This window comes from Ovis canadensis, chromosome 8 (assembly GCF_042477335.2).
Source record: "Ovis canadensis isolate MfBH-ARS-UI-01 breed Bighorn chromosome 8, ARS-UI_OviCan_v2, whole genome shotgun sequence".
NCBI classification, from domain to species: Eukaryota; Metazoa; Chordata; class Mammalia; order Artiodactyla; family Bovidae; genus Ovis; species Ovis canadensis.
The window spans coordinates 25784930-25801802 of NC_091252.1; the positions used below are offsets into that span (position 1 = coordinate 25784930).

At 39.8% G+C, this 16873-nt stretch overlaps 1 protein-coding gene across 50 annotated transcripts in view; it reads left to right on the plus strand.

The window, feature by feature from the left end:
• The window catches only part of TRDN (triadin), a 409007-nt gene that overhangs the window by 140017 nt on the left and 252117 nt on the right, over positions 1–16873 (plus strand). The gene's annotated exons all lie outside the window — the stretch shown is intronic.

The window sequence follows — 16873 nt, forward strand, 5'->3', positions numbered from 1 at the left end:
AAACTTTTTGATTTTCTCATTTGTGAATGACCTTAGTTAACCACTCCAGAGAACTACTATTGATGGAGACAGTCAACCTTGGAGTTAATAGTCAGCAATGGGGAAGTCTTTTTACCTAAAGGAATGTATCTATCATCTCTCCTGTCTTTAAATGTTGCCCAGAGTATACAAAGGAATTCTTTGTTGTTGTTGGTTAGTTACTATGTTGTGTCTGACTCTTTTGTGACCTTGTAGACTTAAAGCTCAACATTCAGAAAACTAAGATCATGGCATCTGGTCCCATCACTTCATGGGAAATAGATGGGGAAACAGTGGAAGCAGTGTCATACTTTATTTTGGGGGGCTCCAAAATCAGTGCAGATGGTGACTGCAGCCATGAAATTAAAAGACGCTTACTCCTTGGAAGGAAAGTTATGACCAACCTAGATAGCATATTGAAAAGCAGAGACATTACTTTGCCAACAAAGGTCCATCTAGTCAAGGCTATGGTTTTTCCAGTGGTCATGTATGGATGTGAGAGTTGGACTGTGAAGAAAGCTGAGTGCTGAAGAATTGATACTTTTGAACTGTGGTGTTGGAGAAGACTCTTGAGTCCCTTGGACTGCAAGGAGATCCAACCAGTCCATTCTGAAGGACATCAGTCCTGGGTGTTCTTTGGAAGGACTGATGCTGAGGCTGAAACTCCAGTACTTTGGCCACCTCATGCAAAGAGTTGACTCATTGGAAAAGACTCTGATGCTGGGAGGGATTAGGGGCAGAAGGAGAAGGGGACGACAGAAGAAGAGATGGCTGGATGGCGTCACTGACTTGATGGACGTGAGTCTGAGTGAACTACAGGAGTTGGTGATGGACAGGGAGGCCTGGCATGCTGCAATTCATGGGGTCACAAAGAGTCGGACATGACTGAGTGACTGAACTGAACTGAGACTGTAGCCTGGTTCCTCGGTCCATAGAATTTTCCAGATAAGAATATTGGAGTGGGTTGCCATTTCTTTATCCAAGGGATCTTCCTGACCCAAGGATCGAGCCCACATCTTCTACACTGCAGAAGGATTTTTCATCACTGAGCCACCAGGGAAGCCCCATAGTAAATCCTACAATGGTATTAAAGTATTAGTCGCTCAGTTCTGTCAGACTCTTTGCTATCCCATGGACTATAGGCCACCAGGCTCCTCTGTGCATGGAATTCTCCAGGCAAGAATGCTGGAGTAGGTAGCTATGCTCTTCTCCAGGGGATCTTCCCAACCCAGGAATTGAACCCCCAGCTCCTGCATTGGCAGGTGGATTCTTTACCACTGAGAAGCCCCAAGGGATTCTTTACTAACATCTTAATTAAGAATTGGTAACTTAATTGCTTGTATTCTGTCTTTTCAGATTTAAAAACTGACAGTACTATGTTCATGTTTGGGGAAACATTTCTAGGAAGATGGCATTGTTAAGGAAGGAACTAATTTACATTAGAATAACTGAGGCTGATTGTTTATTGAAAATTAGAAGATCATGAGAATTTAAGCTCTCAGGAAAACAGTTAATTTTAGTACCTTATTCAAGTTAATTTCCTCCTTCACTTCCTCTTTTATTTTCTTATCCTTTTTTTTTTACTTTCTTATTGGGTTAGAAACTGAAATAAGGAGAAAAATACTGAAAAATACAATGAGTAGTGTTAACATATGTGATAGTATCATAATAAAATTAGATGGAAATATTGAGGAAGGTAGCCTAATATAGTGAAAAGAGAGCTTTGGACACAAGTAGAGATATCATTCTTGATTCCATTCCTTTTAACAATTGGACCTTCAGCAAATCATTGAACTTCATTTGATCTTCAGGGATCATATATTTAAAATTGGGATTATGTAACAAACTTACAAAGTTGTTGATAGAACATCTAATAGATGCACAACAAAGTACTTGTTTCTATAATACATTTATTTCCCCGCAGCCTGTCTGGCCAAGCATTCCACGTAAAGGGAAGGTATCAACATTGACAAGTCTCTGCCTGTATACACCATTAACTCAATCTTTAAGTAGCAGACTGTTGCCCATTTTATTCAGCTGCGATAGTTTAAGATACTTATACTTTACTATACTTTGCCTTTTTAAGAGACCAAATCTTGAAGATATCAGTTAGCTATTTACTTACACACAAAATGAATCTACACTGTGGATGATTGTGAGTTTTTAAATACCATCATCTGAAGAAAATGTGTTCTTCATTCCATTTAAATTATTCGTAGGAGCTACTAATTGATTATAAAATACAATTTCTTTAAAAATCACAAGAAGCAGATAACTGTGGGGTATCCAGTCAGTGAGAGATGTTAACAGTTTTGTAATCGCAATGCCATTTGTGTCTTTCTGAAAATTCATCAATGTGTTAAGATCAGAAGGAGCAGTAAAACCATCTCCTCATGAGTCAAGGAGAATGTTGTTGTTGTGGAGGAAGGAGACTTTCCCTTACCTTCCTAGGCTCTTCTAGCTGCTGTGACAATTGAATTGACATGAGAGAGCTCAAAAGGAGAAAATCAAATTTAATTGCATAAACGTAGGAAGTCTCTTTATGAATACAGTGAAGTACATATTGCTATCTTGAACTAAGAAATGAAATCGGCACCCAAGGCTCTGAAGGGCAGGAGAGTAATTCACAAGACAATATAAAAAAGAGTAGATATTGGACAGTTCAGTGTTTGCCCTGACATACAGATGGGGCCACCTAGATAAACTATAATAACTATTATAACTATTATATAACTATTTTTTTATATAACTAATTTTGGTAATAACTATTTTTTTTTCCTGTGAAAGCCTTCCAGTTTAATTCCTTGTAGGTAGTTACAGGAGGGGAAGTAGTTTCTCTTGAGGTGGCAGGATCTCTGTTGTCCTTGCTTACAATAACCCACAAGTCCAAGTGGCACATCTTGAAGAGGTCTGTTCTGAATCCCCAGGGCTCCCTTCCTTGGAACTTCCCCAGGAGGTTTCCCCATTCAGAATCTGAGTTGGTAGATTGCTGTATCTCTCTGAACCAGTCTCTTAGTATTGAAAATAGGTCATCTCAGTTAAAGTTGTATCCCTTTCCATGAGGCACTGATACAGGTGGGCTCCCAAAGTTAGGCCTATGGTGAAAGCAGTCAGATATTTAATAAGAGACATTTATATGGAAACAAAAGAAAAATAATGGTTAGTAACTGGAGTACACTGTAGACCCAGTTTCTGAACTCCAACTCCAGTTGAGAAAGTTTCTACATGTCCAACTTGAAGCATTTTAAGAGGGAGCAGGGACAGGCAGTGACAATCTGATGGATTTTACAGGTTTGCAGTTTGAACGTATCTAGTGATCTTTCTGACTGGCCCTAGCAACAGGCATGAAGATTATCTGTATATGAGCTATTATGATGATTTCTCTGAAGTTTTTTTTTTTTTTTTTTAATTTCACTTTATAGTACTGTATTGGTTCTGCCATATACCAACATGAATCTGCCACGGGTGTACACGTGTTCCCAATCCTGAACCCCTCTCCCACTTCCCTCCCCATACCATCTCTCTGGGTCATCCCAATGCACCAGCCCCAAGCATCCTGTATCCTGCATCGAATCTAGACTGATGATTTGTTTCTTATATGATATTATACATGTTTCAATGCCATTCTCCCAAATCATCCCACCCTCTCCCTCTCCCACAGAGTCCAAAAGACTGTTCTATACATCTGTGTCTCTTTTGCTGTCTCACATACAGGGTTATCGTTACCATCTTTCTAAATTCCATATATATGTGTTAGTATACTGTATTAGTGTTTTTCTTTCTGGCTTGCTTCACTCTGTATAATTGGCTCCAGTCTCTGAAGTTTATATCAAGTTGTCCAACTTTAGTGTGCATGTCTTTGGAAAATCATTTTCCTTCTCAATGATTTCAAGTCAAAAGTGCAAGAAAAGTTGGAAAACTTAGTTTGGAGAATTGTTGCCAAATATTGGTGAAAACTGGAACAATTCAGGAGGAGTCAAGTTTATAGACAGAAAACAAAACCTCAAAAGACAATGGACAGTAGTAGAATCTAATACCCACAAAAGTATATTACTGAAACATAATTTTTCTCTGTAAAGTCATTCTCATATCTATCAAGTATAGCCAAATTAATACTAATCTCTTTGCAAAATAAGTCATTTCAATAAATTTGGCCCAATTATGTATATAAGTACAGTAAGAACAGTGACTGATCATATAGACCAATCATCTTACCTTGTTTTTGTTGTTGTTTTTCTGACACATTTAGTATAATAGTATAACAAATGTATAATGTAGTACTTAATGCTGATAACTCTAAAGACATGTCTGTATTAATTAAATTACAAACTTAAACTTTTATCTACTAAAAATTATAGTAGCTCCTGTGAACCTGAAAAACATTTGAGTTAGTTTCTACTGTTGAAAACATGCTTAATTTGTATAGTGCTTGTTTGTTTTAATTTTTATTTTTAATTAGAAAATAATTGCTTTACAGTGTTGTGCTGGTTTTTGCTATGCTTGTTTTTAATCCAGTTTAATTGAACTCTTTTATAATTAATTTTAGTAGTACCACTCAGAAGTAGAAAAATACCATGTCTGTAATGTACATATGTATAGATAGACATAAAAAAGAGACCTTATGATTTTCATTAAAAATTTTTTTTGAACAATAATTTGGGGCAAGGGTGCTTATATAGCAATTCATATTTTAAAAGCCCATTCTATTTTGTAAACAACTGAGTATTAAGATTTGGAGATGGTCTAGGTACAAGTTCCTACGGAGATTACAAGACTTTTGCAGGGGAGGTTAGGAGATCTATGAAAAGAAATGGGTGGAATGTGAACTTCCTCTAGAACTGAATTTCCAATTTTGCAAAGATTTGTAAGATCAAAGGCTGATCAACCATCGAATGACATCATCCTCAATTTGCTTCTTTATGTCAGGGAGACTTCTAACTCTGTTTTAAATAAAAATATTTATATGTTCTGCTCAGGCAGTTTTGTTGGCATGTCAAATTAATATTGCTTGAAGGGCAGATTTATGTGCTTTCTGTTTTACAAAACTAGTTAAAGGAAACATTCTCCAGTGAGATACAATGTCCATCCCCAAAATACAGTCAGGAAAAAGAGATACAATAATGGTTCATAAAGCCTGTTCAGATTTATCAGTTCTCTTATACATTTTTATCTTAATTCCATTAACTCTTATGTTACTAATTATAGCCTCCATTAGGATTTCATGAATAAATTTTAGTTTTACAGTATTGGGTAGGGGAAGTTGTCCCAGCCAGACATAATATCTATTCCCATAAAACATTCAGGTAATGTTGCCACTACTTCTTTACATAAAGCCTGTTTAAACATTCATATTTTAAAAATCTTATCAACTCTTACATTTCTGTATTCTTTCAATCTAATTATAGCCTGAGTCAGAGGCTCTACCAGTGGATACTGGTATCAGTTCATGGCGTTCCCATATCAAGGGAAACTTCTATTTTCCTGCAAACTTCTATTTTCTATCCCCAGACCATTTGAGTCATTTTTCTGTAGAAGGCGTTGGGCCCCCAGTGAGGGGTTAAGCCAAGGAATCCTGGTTCCTATGTCAATCTTTAATTTGATTAACTGGCTGGTTGCCTCTAGTGATTGTTGATCAGATTTCTCACAGTAATCTCTGCCTTTCAGCTTTTTAAATTTCTCCAAACTGGGATAAACAGATAAACCTGTCTGGATTTCTTTAACGTTGCTGGATGAAAGGGGGGACATTCAAGCCCACCCGGCCTTTGGTAGTTATGTGAAAATCTTTATGGTAAACATATCAATGTTTGTTTTATTCATCCTGATGCTGGATGGCTTTATTAAAGGTTCAGGATATTGTTTTACCTGTCCAAAAAGAATTTTGGACAAGGAATGCAAAGGAAAACACAGAGAGAGAGAGGCATAAAGAGAAACAAGAAAACTGTTTATTAAGAAGCTAAAGTATGCACTCAGAAAAGGATGTGAGGAGTGCCCCTCAGGTTTTCTGGTTACCCTTTTTATTTCATCTTAACCTTTGAACAGTCATGAGTTTTTTCTCTTAGGTGTAGAATATTCATTGACGAGGCTTCCCTGGTGGCTCAGATGGTAAGGAATCCGCCTGCCATGTGGGAGACCTAGGTTCAATCCCCAAGTTGGGAAGATCCCCTGGAGAAGGGCATGGCAACCCACTCCAATATTCTTGTCTGGAGAATCCCCATGGATAGAGGAGCCTGGCAGGCTACAGTCCATGGAGTCACAAAGCATCGGACACGACTGAGCGATTAAGCACAGCACACATTCATTGATGAGAAAGTGAAAGCCAGGTGATTATCTTATTTACTTATATCAGCTTTGGTTCTTGTGCACTGGACTCCTGAAGCCACCACACACTCATGCTGGGAGCTATTTTCCCTTAAGTTTTCCCTTACCAGTTAGGTACTACACCTGGAATGTTGTATAGTGGTCATATGAAGCCTGGACATTTTTATTGAGCATGCTTGGTCATGCTCTGTGGGTTTTATGATTAGGGTTCCTTATTTAGATATCACAAAGTTTAATCAAAGTCTAGTTTATGTTTTGTTGCTGATGCCATTCCTCAGTGGCTTTGCCTTTTTGCCTAATGACTACACATGAATGTTACTGGAAAGTTGGTTCTTGTTTGATTGCAGAAAGAATTCAGAGATGAGACAGGGAGGTCAAGAAAGCAAAGTGAGGATTTATCTAAGGGATATTATACTCTTAAAGAGAGAACAGACAGTATAAGTTGAGCAGCTGTGCTGTTCATGAGATGTGTGGTTTCCTGCCCTTTGGCCCATATACCCCATTCTCTGTTTGTATCTAGCTTTCTGCCTGCTCTAACATTCCACCTTCAAGGATTGTGGACCCTTAAAATCTTTTAATGAGCAAAGGGTCAATAGTCCATCTCCTGCAACTGCTTGAAGCTGAGTGTGGGCATTGTCTCTACCTTTGGGTGCAGATCTCCTTGGTATCTGTCAGAGATAGGGGTATTGGTGATGTTTACAGTCCTGGAGATGGAAAGTGGGGAACAGCAGGAGGCAGCAACCTTGTGCAGTGTATGTGGATAGTTCTCAGCTTCAGGTAGGATAGGTTGAAATTCCTGCATCATCATTTGAAATTGGAATTTTCTGAAGCCATGGGCTTTCTGAAGCACCTCAGGTTTCAATACAGCAGCTATTAATAGGGAGAAATGGGACTATATTTGAGTATAGTTATTAGTTATATTAAATATTTTATTGTTGTTCAGTCACTAAGCCACATCCAACTCTTTGTGATCCCATGGACAACAGCATGCCAGACTCATCTGTCCTCCGCTATTTCTCAGAGTTTGCTCAAATTCATGTCCATTGAGTTGATGTATTATCTAACCATCTCATCTTCTGCCACCCATTCTCCTTTTGCCTTCAGTCTTTCCCAGCATCAGGGTCTTTTCCAGTGAGTTGACTGCATCATGTGGCCAAAGTATTGGAGCTTCAGCTTCAGCATCAGTCCTTCCAATGAATATTAAGTGTTGATTTCCTTTAGGATTAACTGGTTTGATCTCTTTGCTGTCCAAGGGACTCTCAAGAGTCTTCACCAGCACAATTTAAAAGCATTAATTCTTTGGTTCTCAACCTTCTTTATAATCCAACTCTCATATACATACATGACTACTGGAAAAACAATGGCTTTGACTATACAGACCTTTGTCTGCAAAGTGACATCTCTGCTTTTTAATACAGTGTAGGTTTGTCATAGCTTTCCTTCCAAGGAGCAAGCATCTTTTAATTTCATGACTGCAGTCACTGTCCTCAGTGATCTTGGAGCCCAAGAAAATAAAATCTGTCACTGCTTCTACTTTTCCCCTTCTTTTTGCCATGAAGTGATGGGACCAGATGTCATGATCTTAGGTTTTCTGAAAGTTGAGTTTTAGGCCAGCTTCTTCAATCTCCTCTTTCACCTTCATCAGGAGGCTCTTTCGTTTCTCTTCATTTTTCTGCTGTTAGAGTGGTATCATCTGTATATCTGAGATGCTATTTCTCAAATATAACCTGTCATTTCTCCCAGCAATCTTGATTCCAGCTTGTGATTCATCCAGTCTGGCATTTCACATGATGTATTCTGGATATAAGTTAAATAAGCACACAGTCAATATACAGCCATGTCATACTCCTTTCCCAGTTGGGACCAGTCAGTTTTTCCATGTCCAGCTCTAACTGCTGTTTCTTTACCTGCATATGGATTTCTCAGGAAATAGGTAAACTGGTCTGGTATGTGCATCTCTTTAAGAATTTCCCACAGTTTGTTGCTATCCCCAGAGTCAAAGGCTTTAGCATAGTCAGTGAAGCAGAAGGAGATGTTTTTCTGTAATTCCCTTTTGCTATCTTCAGCTCCTCTCCCACCCAATAAACCTTTCTACCCTTTTGTCCCATGCAGTCAGAGCTTCTTTGTTCAGTTTCTCAAAACTGAAACTCACAACAGAAGCATAATAATAGTTAGGATAGTCTAGAATATTATCTAATCTCTAATTCTGGCCTTGTCTTGTTATTATGCTTCTATTGTGAGTTTCAGTTTTCTTTATTTCAGTGACTAGATCCTTCCATCAGATAGTGATATTCCCCACATATTGGATATGAGCAGTCTGGTTGGTGTCTGTCACTTACCTGTGATTAAGGAAAATTAGGGTGGTAATGAGAACCCAGCATACATTTCTGTTAATTCCATCAGATTCCTCAAGGAGGCAGAGACTCCTAAAAGACTTAGGTCCCTGGGGAGGTGTGGTTGTGGGCACAGATCCAACAGTCAAATGACTCAGTACCTTTAGCAATGGCATTCATAGTGTCAGATAGTGAATGTTTGTAAGCTGAGCTATGATGACGTGCATAACAAGAAGGACCCTTCGGATGGATGTGGACTCTGGTAATTCCCTGAGGCCTACCTGCTACTTCCTGGAGGGGACAAAGAAGCCCTGACTGCATGGGACAGAAGGGTAAAAAGGTTTATTGGGTGGGAGAGGGGCTGAAGATAGCAAAAGAGTTGGGACTTGAGTCGTCAGTCTGGAGCTTGTGCTCCTCCAGGGGTGCCACTAAAGAAAGCATTTGTGAAGCCTGAATAGGTCCCAGCTGGCAAGGTTCCCTAACACAGGACTTGAATAGCTACAGGTTCTCTCTAAGGGCCATGAAAGCCTCAATGTAATGAACTTCTGTCTGGTTTCCCTGCCTTCTGCAAAAATATCTAACTGTAGGATACTGTTATAGTTGAGGCTTCCATTCTCTGGCCAGGTCTCATGGTTCTAAGTTTATATCGGGGCAAGGCTGTGTTACAAACAAAAATGAGTGTTTTTCATTTTAAAGAGTCTAGGGAAAACTTTTCCCAGTGACCCAGAATGCACCTGAAAGGTGAGTCCTTGGGGATGGAGGAGGTGTTTCCCATAGTTCGTTCAGGGCGAGAGTGCTCCTATAACAGAGGAACACTAGCCTTAGCCTTAGGGGTCCCATGGGGGTTCCCTAAGACAGGACTGGTTCCATCTAGTGAATTGACCCTAGCCAATATGGGGATTAACCCATGGCAGTCCTGCTAGCCCCAGCTTCCTGGCACCCGTGTCCTTCCTGGAATCTGTGGTACCCAGGATGAGCAACTATCCTGAAGGCTCCTCTACAGATTCCAAGTTCAATGACGAATCCTTCTGTTCCAGTGTATGTTCCCTTGGAATGGACACCCTCACCGTTCTAGGACCTATTTTAGTTAGGGAGCTATCTTTCATCTAAAAGGGTGTCGAAAGTCTTAGTTGCTCAGTCCTGTCTGACTCTTTGAGACCCAGTGGACTGTGGCCCTCCAGGCTCCTCTCTCCATGGGATTTCCCAGGCAAGAGTTCTGCAGCGGGTCGCCATTTCCTTCTCCAGGGGACCTTCCCACAAGTTTCTGAAAATAGGCACTGGCCATTAAGGGGTGCGGTTTAAAGCTTTCTCTTTTCCCTTCTTTCTTGTGGGCAGTGCCACTGGACCCCCGCCCCCCCCCACCACCAGGCACTGTATCTGTACTTACAAGCGACAGAGGTCCCGAGGGCCCTGCCAGCACCCTCCCAGTCCATCGACCCTGAGGAGGCAAGCGCAGTGGGGGCATGGATTACCAGTGGGGCTTGGATCCCCTGGCATGGCCTTCTCCGCTACCCACTCCTGCCCAAGCCACCTTACCCCAAAGGGCGGGGCGGGAGAGGGGGTGTTGGGTAGCAGGGAAGTTCAGGCAGTTAGGGGGGCGGGCGGACCACCACGAGGCGCGCTGTTGGCAGCAAATGATGACTGCCTAGCCGCAGCCCCTCCATGATGGGCCCCACCGCGCAGTGCGGAGCTCTGCACCTTCCGGATACGTAGGCCGCCTGTGGCCCGAGGCAGCTCCTGAAGGGAAGGCGGCAGGGCCTCTCTGCGGATTCTCTTACAGCGTAGGTAAGGCCTCGCTTTAGGTTTCCACACAGTTGAACATAAGGGCAGTTAATCAAATGATGGATAAGGCAAACCCAGAGGGCAAGGCTCCTGTGGTTCCCGTCGCCAGATGCCAGTGAGACAGGCTGGAAACTTCCTGACCTGCCAGATACAGTACAAAGTGCAAGGTCTAGCGGTGAGGCTGCAAAATGCCTGGCAGGTTTCGTTTTCGCCATTCCCAGCTGAGTAAGGCGCAGAGGCACGAACGGAGTGAGGTGGGGAGGCAGAGAGGATAGTCAGGCACGGGTGGGGCAGTAATACCCCCTGTAAGGGCAGCCGCGGGGGAGAGGGCGGTTTTCTGCTTTTGTGTTTTGTTTTACCTGTGCCAGAAACTCCGTGGAAATTGCCTTGAGGTCGGTGGACAGACCTCTCTCTATTCACGAATGACACATCCTTGCGGGAGATTTCTCGTGGTGAGTGTCCTGTGGCTTTTATGGCTCAACACTATAATACTCCTCGCTGCAGTAGGTCTGAAAATGCCACAGACAATAAGAAAAAAGAGAAAAATGGCGGAAATCAGGCGGCACCTCTGGAGCTCAAGGGAGGCGGAAGCTTAACCAAGTTCTCCTGTTCTCACCAAAGGTGTTTCCAGAGGGTAGGCTTTCTCTCACACAGAGAGAATTCAGAGATGACAGGGAAGTCAAAAAAGCAAAGTGAGGATGTCTTTGATAGAATGCTGTCAAAGGGAGAGCAGACAGTTATAAGGTGAGTAGCTGCCCTGAGCTTTGCTTAGCTGGTTATGTGGAGGGTAGAAATGAAGGGGCTGAATATTCACCGGGGAGTAAGGATTTTGTGGTCTTATTCCCAGGTTTTCATTCTAGCTCCACCTTCCTGAGGGAGGGAGGGATTTTTATCTTTATTTAGTCTTGGTCAGGAGTGTCTTGGCATCAGTGCATGATAGAAACTTATCTGAAAGGATAAATTTTGTAATGAGAGCATAATGAGCAAAAGGTTACATTGGGATGCTAGAGATTCCTGCCTTTCCCCACCTTTGTCTGCCTCCAGGTCACTTATCACCCCAGATTTGGTTTCCTACCATTCTGGAGGTTCCTGCTTTTCTTTGTCTGCCCACGGACCCCAGGTGGTTACTGTTAAGATGTATGACTTCTTGCCATTTGGCCTTCTCCAAAATGAGAAGGCTGTCCTTGGGTCCAGCCCTATCTCTCCTGCCTCAGTCCCTTTTTTAATAACCATCTAAAGATTCCACTCTGCAGGGATGAGTCCCGAGACTCTTTCTTTCTGAGTTCTCTTTGTTCCATCTCTTTCAATACTTGCTTTATTTACCTTATTTCTTAATAACCCTTTAAAAAATTTCACCTCGTTGGGAAGAGTCCCTTGACTCTCCCCGCAAGCCTCTTTTCATTATCTTGTTAATTAACCTAATGTTTTTATTAGCATCTGTGAGACCCATAAGGGAAATCTGAGACTGCTTCTTTAAACTTTTTTTTTATAATTAGGGGAGTTCTTAAGGCTAGCGATTATATTGCTTTGTATCCACTTTTTAATTTGGTCTTTCCATAGGTACCAATAAAACATGTTTGACAGCTCTCTAAAAACTTTAACAATTTAGAAGTTTTTCCAATTCAGAGGATCCATAATTGGGAAATAGGATCTTAATAGTGACTCAAACCAATTAGACTTTCTATGGCTTAACCATAGGTGCAAGAGGTGTCCCCAAAGTAGAATAAAAAGAGATGCAGCCCTCGAAAGACCCAAAAAAGTTCACTCCCCAAAATAGTCTAAGAAAGTAGAGACCTTTGCTGCACAAGCAGCAAGGATGATGTAGTGCCTGCACTAACAGAGCTACAAAGGTGCTATGAAAAAGCTTTTCACAAGGTGTTATGAAAAAGGCTTCTTATAGACTGGGACCCTTATGATAAACTCCCCTGACATTGGGCATGCCTGGACAAAGAGATGCTAGTCAAAGCCACGGTTGATATCTGCACTTAGGACCAACTGGTTACAGCTGCTCTAAATCCCAGTCTGTTTGACTGACTTAGCAAGTGCAGATAGTTACATCAGCCTTCTAGATGGCAAATAGCGAAGAGACTATTCTCACAGGTCATAAAGCCAAACAAATTCTCAGGACAGAATAGGACAAAAGAGACAGATACCAACAACAACAACAACAAAAAACAGCGACCATCTCTGGAGAAAAAATGGATTGATGGAACCAAGGGTACTCTGCCAGATTTTCCAGTCACTGAGTCTAATGAACTGGCTCTACAAATAATTTCTCCAGCTAATTAAATTTTTTATTAAGGAAAAAAGACCGAAAAACACTTACCACTTGTCTGGTGTCCTAGGATCCCTCAGCTGCAGCAGCCTTGGAGGGAGCAGAGTCCATGGAGGAAAGTTTATCTCACTAGCTAAGCCAGCTGTTTGGGAGGAAGACAACTTTCCTCTACTCTTCTAGGTTGTAAAAATTATATTGACATGAGACAGTTTAACAGGGAAAAATCAAATTTAATTTCATATTTACAGGAATCGCCCCCAGGTATACACACACACACACACCTCTACAGACAGGAATTACCCCCAGCTACACAGATACATACATATATACATACATATTAATACAGGAATCACCCCCAGCTACACCCACAGGAATCACCCCCAACTACACACACGGCTCAGAGAGCTCACATACTAAAGAGGTTCACAGACAGAAAGGTAAAATGAGTATATATATTGCCACCCTGAGCTGTGGAATAGAACAGAGGTCTGGGGCTCTCAAGTACAAGAGGATAATTCACAGGACAATACAAAAAAAAAAAATCAGGTTTTAGGTACTTAGGTGATTATCCTGCCATACAGATGAGGACACTTAGATAAAAATTATCTCCTGTAATAACACTTTTTCTGGGAAAAAATCCCCAATTTAAATACTTGTATTTCGTTAAGGGCGGGGGGAGGGTGCTAATTTCTCTTGAGCCTGTAGGATCTTGATTGCCTTTAGCTCAAAATAATCCCCATGCCAAAGTGGCATACCTTGAGAGATCTGTTCTGAATCCCCATACTATTAGCCATACAGAGGAGCCCTTCTAAAGTCATAAGTAAAAAATTCTCTAAATAGCCATGAGTTCAAATCTCTAGCACTGTGTAATAATCAAACTCTTTAAAAAAAAATTCCCAAGTGCCATAGAATTAGATGTCTTAATACCATTCATTGACTTTCTAGTTGCCTTCATAATTTATTTCATCTGCCTGCATTCATGAGTTTGAAAGTTCATTGCTATAATTTATAAGAAATTAAAGCATATGTAAAGCACTATTTCTTGTCTGGAAATGGAAGAAGTTGGAGAATGGAAACATGTACGGTCTGCTCATTGTTTCATATAAAAGATTATATAAATAAGCTTCATAAGTGTACAGAAGGTAAATTAATAATACTATCATTTTGGTGAGATAGTACATAAGATGAAGTGAGAAATCACTAAATATGGCTCACATTTTCAGAAATAAGGAATGAAAAACAAGATTTAATATGGTCATATTAATTTAGAGAAAATGCAAGTGATAAGACTTTGACTGACTGACAATAACAGAATAAAACAATTCTTGCCAAGTTTATTGCTCTGCATGTATCCAATATTTATAAAACATTTGTGCTTCCATCTGTTTCTGTTTAGGATTAGTGGAACACCTGTTATTGTTTAGTTAGAGTTTGTTATTAATTATTAGTAATGAGTTTTTAAAACTAAAACTTGATTTTTCCCTGTGGGAAAGTGTTTTTTTTTTTTTGCTGTTGTTGTTGTACAATATTGTCCCACCCTCCAAAGTAGCCCAAATTACAGCTCAAATTTGAAAAACCTTGTAAATGTGCTAATGCCTTGATGGAAGTCACATTTTGCTTTTTTAATCCCATCAAATAAAATGCCTCTAACTAATAAAGTCTTAATTTTTTTTAGCTATCTAAAGATGAACAGAATTGCTCTTTCTCTGCAGTGAATATGCACTATCCTATAGTCAGAAACAATGCCCACCTCAATTACAAGGACCATATTAATTGGTCCTGTAATCTTAACTGTAAAGATCAGATCATTTTGTTCTTTTAACTAAAATTCTTCTATGCTAACTCACTCTATGAAGTTAGTTGCTCAGTCACGTCCGACTCTTTGCAACCCCATAGATTATACTGTCCATGGAATTCTCCAGGCAAGAATATTGGCATGGGTTGCCATTTTCTACTACAGGGGATCTTCCTAACCCAGGGATGAAACTCTGGTCTCCCACGTCGCAGGCAGGTTCTTTACCATGTGCACCACCTGGGAAGCAAAAAGTTGAAAAGTTTTGAAAATTCTATTTACGCCTAGGAAGTTAGTATTTGCTATTAAGGCTGAAACTAAGCAACTTCAGAAGACAAATGTCTGCAGTGTATAATTTTAGGATATTCTAGACATTGAAGAGCTTCTTTCTTCAAGAAATACTTTTGCTATTTCCCTGTTGTTGGATATCTGGTTTATTTCCAGTTTGGAATTACTGATGAATAAAACTGCTATCAAATATAAATAAATACTTTTGCTACTGCCTTTCAGTGATATAACAACCCCACCATGATATCTCCTAAATGTGTAGATGTTCAATGGAATAAGATGCATTTTGAATAGCCCCTAACCTTCTTTAGGGAGGAAGGAGGGGAAGAGGAAGAGAGAAAGAGAGAGACCCCATTCTTCCATGAGGGCTGTCCTGAAGCCGATGACCTCTACTTTTCCTGTAGGGCTAGAGAGTCTAGCTGTCATTTTCTTTTTTCAATTTATTTTGTATTTTAAAATTTTTATTCAGCTATAATTAATGTAGAGTATTAGTTTCAGATTTACAGCATAGTGATTTGGTATTTTTATGAAATATTATTATGAAATAACCACAATAAATCCAGTTACCATCCATCACCATACGAAGTTTTTGCAAAACTATTGACTGTATTTCCTATGTGTACATTACATCCCCATGATTTATTTATTTTATGGCTGTGAGTTTCTACCTCTTAAGCCCCTTCATCTATTTTGTGCATTGCCTGATCCGCTCCTCTCTGGCACCCACCAGTTTGTTCTCTGTGTCTAAGCGTTTGTTTCTCTTTTATTTTGTTTGTTCATTTGTTTTATTTTTTATATTCTACATATATGTGAGATCATGTGGTATTTGTTTTTTTCTTTCTGATTTATTTCGCTGAAGTATAATAACTTCCAGGACCATCCATCTTGCCTCAAATGGAAAGATTTCATACTTTTTTATGGCTGGACAGTATTCCACTGAAATATATATGTGTATATGTGTATATCTACCACATCTTCTTTATCTACTGATGGGTACTTAAGTTGCTTTCATGTCTTGGCTATTGTAAATAGTGCTGCAGTGAACATAGGAGTATGTATATGTTTACAAATTAATAATCTTATAAAAGAACTCTTAAAACTGGTCAAGGCAGACATTGGTTGCCAGACTGAGACTCAATTTACAGTGTCTTTTGTCTTTTTGCTTTTATTGTTTTTAGAAATCCATAGTACAGATGTTCAAGGTAGAAGCCTTTAGATTTATTAACCTTTATCAACTTTCCAGTAACTCCAATTTCCTTTTGCATATTTTGTGGCTAAGCATATTTTTCTTAAGTGACAGCCCACTGGTAGTTTCATTATTTAGGCAGACTCTTTAAAAGAAGTATCATGATCTTGCTAGGCATTTTCATTCTCCCTCGTAATCAACTTCCACTTGGGCCGAATAAATTGCATGCATTGCTGGACAGAGTCAACCAAGTTAAACAAGAGACACATTTCTATGGGTAAGAAATCACGTGGCTTAGAGAGTCTTTTGTACTCAGTATAGATAAAGAAATCAATTTAAATATCCTGTACAAGGACCAGGGTTAATGTGCTTTCACTTAGTAATTTTAACACTTTTTTCCAACTTTTCATCTCTGTAGCCATTATGATTAAAGTTCAATACCAGTTAAAGTTTATCCCTTAGAAGTTATCCCACCATTGAAATTCCAGCTGCTGTCTGACTTTTGCTTGAGTCAAGAATTTATGTCAAGGTAATTTATTCTACTTTCAGTGCCATTTATTCTCTTAAAATTGAAGGTATTCACCTACCAAAATCTTTTCTGACTATAATAAGGTATTCCAATTCTGTGGGTTTTAAGACCATAGCTAGAAAGGGCCTCAAGGAATAAGTTAGTATGCTCATTTTATTAAGATCCTTTTCTTGAACTTCAGTGGTGCTTAACTGCATTTTTGGTTTGATCCTGCTGAGAAGAGGTCAAATGTAATTGTATTATAGTCACTGTTATTTAATGGTTTAATCTAATGTATTTCAGAGCTCAATTGGAGAAGACGAGGTAAAATTTAGCCTTGCTGTACTCTTCTCTAAAAAAATCCTGCTCCTAA